The sequence below is a fragment of the Diadema antillarum genome, unplaced genomic scaffold (assembly GCF_040938485.1).
Source record: "Diadema antillarum isolate AM-2024a unplaced genomic scaffold, OU_Dant_1.0 scf00000010, whole genome shotgun sequence".
In the NCBI taxonomy this organism is placed as follows: Eukaryota; Metazoa; Echinodermata; class Echinoidea; order Diadematoida; family Diadematidae; genus Diadema; species Diadema antillarum.
The window spans coordinates 2,475,045-2,480,797 of NW_027270899.1; positions in this window are offsets into that span (position 1 = coordinate 2,475,045).

Below are 5,753 nucleotides of genomic sequence, written 5' to 3' on the forward strand. Positions count from 1 at the left end.
ACTTCTTTTTTTAAACATAATGCTCATTAGATGTGAATGTGCTGAACAGAAAATTATATTTTGAGGTGATGAAAAACGTGCATGTGACTGTGCCATGGACGTGTAACACATACCCTTACCTTCAATGAAAGCCAAGCAACAAATCGAACATCACCAAATTAGGCAGGCAATGGAGTTGTGTAAGCACAATTCATACTTAGGCTATTGAAGTAAATTAGCTATTATGAATTAAAGTAAAATAATTAATATGTGACCGTGCAACACAAAACGAACAAAAAGTAGCACCCCTTGATTTTACGTGAGGACTCAAAAAAAAAAAAAAGGTGAAATAGGTCAACCAAGTCAATCTTGAGTTTTACATATCTGAAAAAGATATCCTTCTTCTACGTTATCCTTAAGTTTGGGATCATAACATGAATGGGATAGTGTGTTTTAAGCAGTTTTTTGTACAACCTTTTTTTTTGGGGGGGGGAGTAGAATGATCAGGTAGGTCCCTTTTCCTTTCTTGAAATCCTTTCTATACTCTTCACTTGTAAGTCTAATAACTTTTGAAAGGATAAAGCTACTGCACTTTAAAAGTTCGCGTTAATCATGGACAGAATGTGTTAATAAATCATGCTCAATTTCATTGTTATTTCATTGTTGATAATCCCTTCATTGCTGCTCCAGTTGTTTACATCCTGTGTTTTGTCCCATTCATCACACAGCTAGCAAGGTTTGGTAAAGACTAAGAGCTTGAATAGACCCTATACTTCAGAGCCTCTTTTCTCAGATCACGCGTTTCATGAGTGTGTGTTTTCTTTCCAGTATTTAGATAGGTTAGGCCCGGGGAGTCCATTTGAGTTGAGTTATACATCATTTTAAAGCTTAGAGCCTGCTCTTTCAGAATCTACCCTTTATAAAAATCCATGTCTGGCGACTTTTTGTTGGTCTTGTGGTGCAGGGTCACATAATGGAAATTATACTTTATCAATTTGCGCACTCATTCAATAGCACGGTTTGATTTTCAAAACAATTAAGGGTAATACAAAATGATTTAGAGCAGAGTAGTGATGTCGTCATAATCAATTGACTGCAGTGAATATTTCAGGAGCTGGTCGACTCAGCGCAAAACAGTATAATGGAAAGAAGGACAATGGGATGTGTGATTCGTTATCGAAATCTGAAATTATGTTTTGGATCAAAAGTATGTTCTCTATTGTTTATTGAAAGAACTGTTACAAGTTAGATACACTGTAAAAACATCGGTGTTAGATTTAACACCATGGGTGTTAAATATAACACCGATCAAACTTCAACAGAGGACCACACCCACAGGTGTTGAAAATGTATTGTGACGGTGTTAAAAAGTGTTCACCTGGCACTTCGTGGTGTTAATTTGACACTGTGGCTGGTGATATTTTTGACACTGCGCTAGAGTTAATTCAATAATGGCACCGCATGGAGTTGATTTGATACTGGTGGTGTTAATTTCAGTGGTATAACACCCGTCCAGCTTCAATAGGGGACCAAACCAACTGGTGTTACTGTGGTGTAAATGTGTTTACACATTTTTTTCAAAAATCAAGTACTTTATCGGAAAATTCTTTATCGTCTTGTTGAAGTTCAAAATTAACAAGAAGTGCAGTAACTAAGAAACTATTCAAAAAACAATTTTAAATTTTGAAATGACACCCGGAGGTGTTAATCTAACACCATGAATGAGCACCGGAAATTTAACACCAGCTCGGTGTTTCATATTTAACACCGGACTTTTTGCAGTGTAATGCATTTCAGAATGTTGGCATGCTTGACGCTCCATATACTATTTGTGAAAGGATGTATGATATTGTGCTATAGGTGTTTTGATTGAACAATGTTTAGCTCCGTGATTTTTTTTTTTTCTATCCATTCCATGTTACATGAATCTAATGTGTTGTTTTTTTCAAGTCGTTGTCAAGCTATGTCCATGGTAAAATGTGTGACAGATCCAAACTTCCATACCATATACAAATAAAAAAGATGAATTAATGATTATCTATTAATGTTTCTTTATTTTTGTTATACTTATCATTATCGTTATCATTTTACTCGGAATTAATAATGCGATGATATTCTGATGAAAAATATGATTATCATTCTTTCTCTCAGAATATCTTCAGCATTATCAATAGTTATTTTCGTATCATCACTATCGGCAGTTCTTACTAAGTGGCGCATGCTACCAGGAATCGCCTTGAATATTATCAGGGGTAATGCAAATTAGTTCATGCATGAGTGAAAAAATGCATTAAAAGTGAAGAAAAAAAAAACTTTAACAAAACACAAATGCTATATCCATCAGAATTTCTACATAATATAACTTTATTTTCTTGTTTATTCAAACACGTGAATCATTTGCTCCTATTTACAATATGAAGGAAACCCAACCATTATGTATATCATTCGCCCAACATGTATTTCCGGATCTCATTGTATACAGACGTCGTCCATAGCCCACAAAGCAGCCACTTACAAGCCCCTGGATATAAAGTTCAACAAACTCTTAGTCAAGTCGCTACGCTTGAACGTAGAATTTCAACAACAGCATTAATCTATACAAGCATGCAGACTTTTTCCAGCGGTCAATCATAGACTCCCGGCCTGATGCACAAACAAGCATATTAAGGATACACAAACGGTATGAAATTAATGACAGACATTAACGCCTGTATCAGAAGAATAACAAGAAAGGATTATTCTAGTTTTAAAGGTAACGTAATCGTGCAAGACTTAAAAGCGAATACTCTGTTACATTAACGATGTAAAACAATGGATACTTTAACACGTTAGTTTACGTCAATACTGAGCTAGCCATGCAGCGATAATCAAGCCAATATCTCACACATAATACAAGTAATATTCCTGTTCATGGCCTTTGTACAGTAACAGTGCATAGATCTTGAAGGTTTTTTTCTTAATATTGGCATCTTTCGTCTACAATATGCCCTATACGTGATTGTGTTAGGAATTGTGAGACTTTGCAGCAAGACCCTTTATTAAACACAGTAGACCCTATGTATTGCACATTAAACATTTCATCATACTTAGGATATCTACAATCATTCTGCTTGACTGAGTGTAATTCAGATTCACACATCCATTGGTTTACTAACGACCAAAGGAGGCGTACTAAGGGTGTATCATAAATCTGTTCGTAAAGTTACGAACAACTTACGAGCGACTGGTATCTGTTCTTGTGCTGAATTATTGAATTTCTGATAAGTATAGCACATCAGAACTGATCACCAGTCATTCGTAAGTCGTTCGTAACTTTACGAACAGCTTTATGAAACAGGGCCCTGGTTTCATAAACACAGCACCATGGAGACATGAGGTTTACTGCCGCCGTAAAAAGAAAGAAAAAGAAAACAGTAATATGCGCGATATGTTTACGGTTTAGATCAATGTGGGAGTTTTTGAATAGGCACTGTCAGGACCACTCTGCAAACAAAGTCTTCAAGATTTCTGTTTTTGCCTTCATAATCAGCTTTGTGTCAAAGTCGAGTCCCCTCGAAAACAGGGTGTTTGTGAAGAGATGAAGTGAATACATGTCATACTTTGCGATTACTGTTTGTTTCCGTCCTAGCCATACCATCAATTTGCACAGCGCCCTCTGCGAAAGTGAAAAATAATGTCGAGAAATGCGTATTTAAAGGATTGTGAGGATGAAGGCAAACATTTACGCGTTTGATTTTACGTTGATAGATAGTTTGTTTTATATCTGAGAGAGAACAAGGCAGCAGTTATCTCGAAATACCGCGAAGTACAGCTGTATACTGATGCATTATAAGCCTGCGCAATATGTCGTGGCATTCCACACCATTCCTCGATCTGCAACACCTCACTTTAACTTGAAATACCATAATCTACCATGCAATATCACTATGAATCCATGACCAGGATCTATTGTGACGTGTCACAACATAACTCCTTGATGTGATCCCATCAGTTCGGTGGTCATTATTATCCGTTTTATATTAAACACGCACGCGCGTGCATGCAGTGTCGGCAAATTCAAAACGCAGAACCTCGCTACGACTTATGAATAGCTGCAGGTTTTGGGTTGGACCCCTGGGAGTTGTGTCGATGTCATAAACGGAGGTGCATTACGTCATACAGGGAAACGAAGATGAGGCAGCCATGCGGTGTATCGCGGGGAAAACCCCGAACTGTGGTCGTGTTGCACCTGTAGCAGTGAATCAACAAAGGACGGAACGAGAAGATGAAAGGCAGTGAGTCAAAAACAGTAAAGATGACTTCTTTAAGTAAAGGGTATAATGGAATAAGATAACAGATGTGTTTCTTTTCACATTAACTACAATTCCACCATTAATCCTTCAATATGTTTGTCTGGTCTGGTATATATGAAGAATTTGTTTGCAAAAACCGATAAGTCCATTTTTGAAGATTTTGAAGTACAGTCTCTGTCATAAAGTACAAAATAATACCTTTTAAATGATATATTGGTCATTACATATAAAGGTACATTCTGAAGATAGGGTCAAAAGAAGCAAAATTTTTCTTACTATTCTCTTTATTTTTCAAGACCTCTATTCGCAAATATCTCCATTTGGCAAATATCTGTTGCCTGCTCTCTTAGGCTCGAATTCACGAAGGTGGTACAATCTTTTCCATGGTTTAAACCATGCACAAAGACCGATTTTTTTATTTATTATTTTTTTATGGAGGGCCAAGTGTCGCATGGCCTATTCAGAAAATGATTATTCGTCGACGAAATGACTGATTTCGTAGCGAAATAGGACGTACGACACTTAATTGGCGCCCATTAAAAAACAACGGTCTTTGTCCATGGTTTAAACCATGGACAAGATTGTACCACCTTCGTGAATTCGGGCCCTGCAGTAGGTACGAGAACGTTTACACGAGCCTGGAACATCATGTATGACCTTACGTACAAGGTGAGGCGTAAAGTTAAACACTTGGACAACTTTCTTATTTCGTAGAAAACAGATTTCAGCTCACGGCTGTGTAGTCACCTGACCAGTGCCTTTGTCTATTAGTTACTGTGGCGAATGTTCTCAATTTGAAGATGAATATTGATGGCAAAAATCATATTCAAAGCTGATTCATTTGACTGTAAATTTCTAGAGCCTGATTAATACTCGCATCTCATTGACATTCATTTGCTTTGATATTCGCTAATATAACTACTGTGGTAAATAGGATTTATGTGTATACTACGGTGCACGTGTCTTAAAGTCCTAAGTTTACGCAGGTCCCCTGGATTCATTTTCGTTTTCTTTTTCAAGAATGTTAGTTTTTGCCATTTTTTTTAATGAAAGGAAAATACTAATTTTCTTTTTTTTTTCAGGAATTAGTTTTTACCAATTTCTATGAACACAAGTTTTGAAAATGAAAATACTAATTTTCTTTTTTTTTTCATGAATTAGTTTTTGCCAATTTTTAGGAACACAAGTTTTAAAGATGAAAATACATATTCAGGGATATGAAAGTATTGAGGGTGAACTTTGATTTGTTATGCAGTATAAATTCGGCTCCGCTTGTCAAGATCAATGAACATTATAATTATCGATTGTGTTTTCCAATGTTTTCTTATGTTTGTGGGGTTGATACACATCGCAGAGCTGACAGAAAACGCGGCAACCCTGAAAGGAATCTATAATCTCTATTCATTTGTAAGCTAATATCAAATATAGGAGCGGTAAGTGTATTGCGGGGAGGGGGGGGGGGGGGTGGCAATTCGTACATTA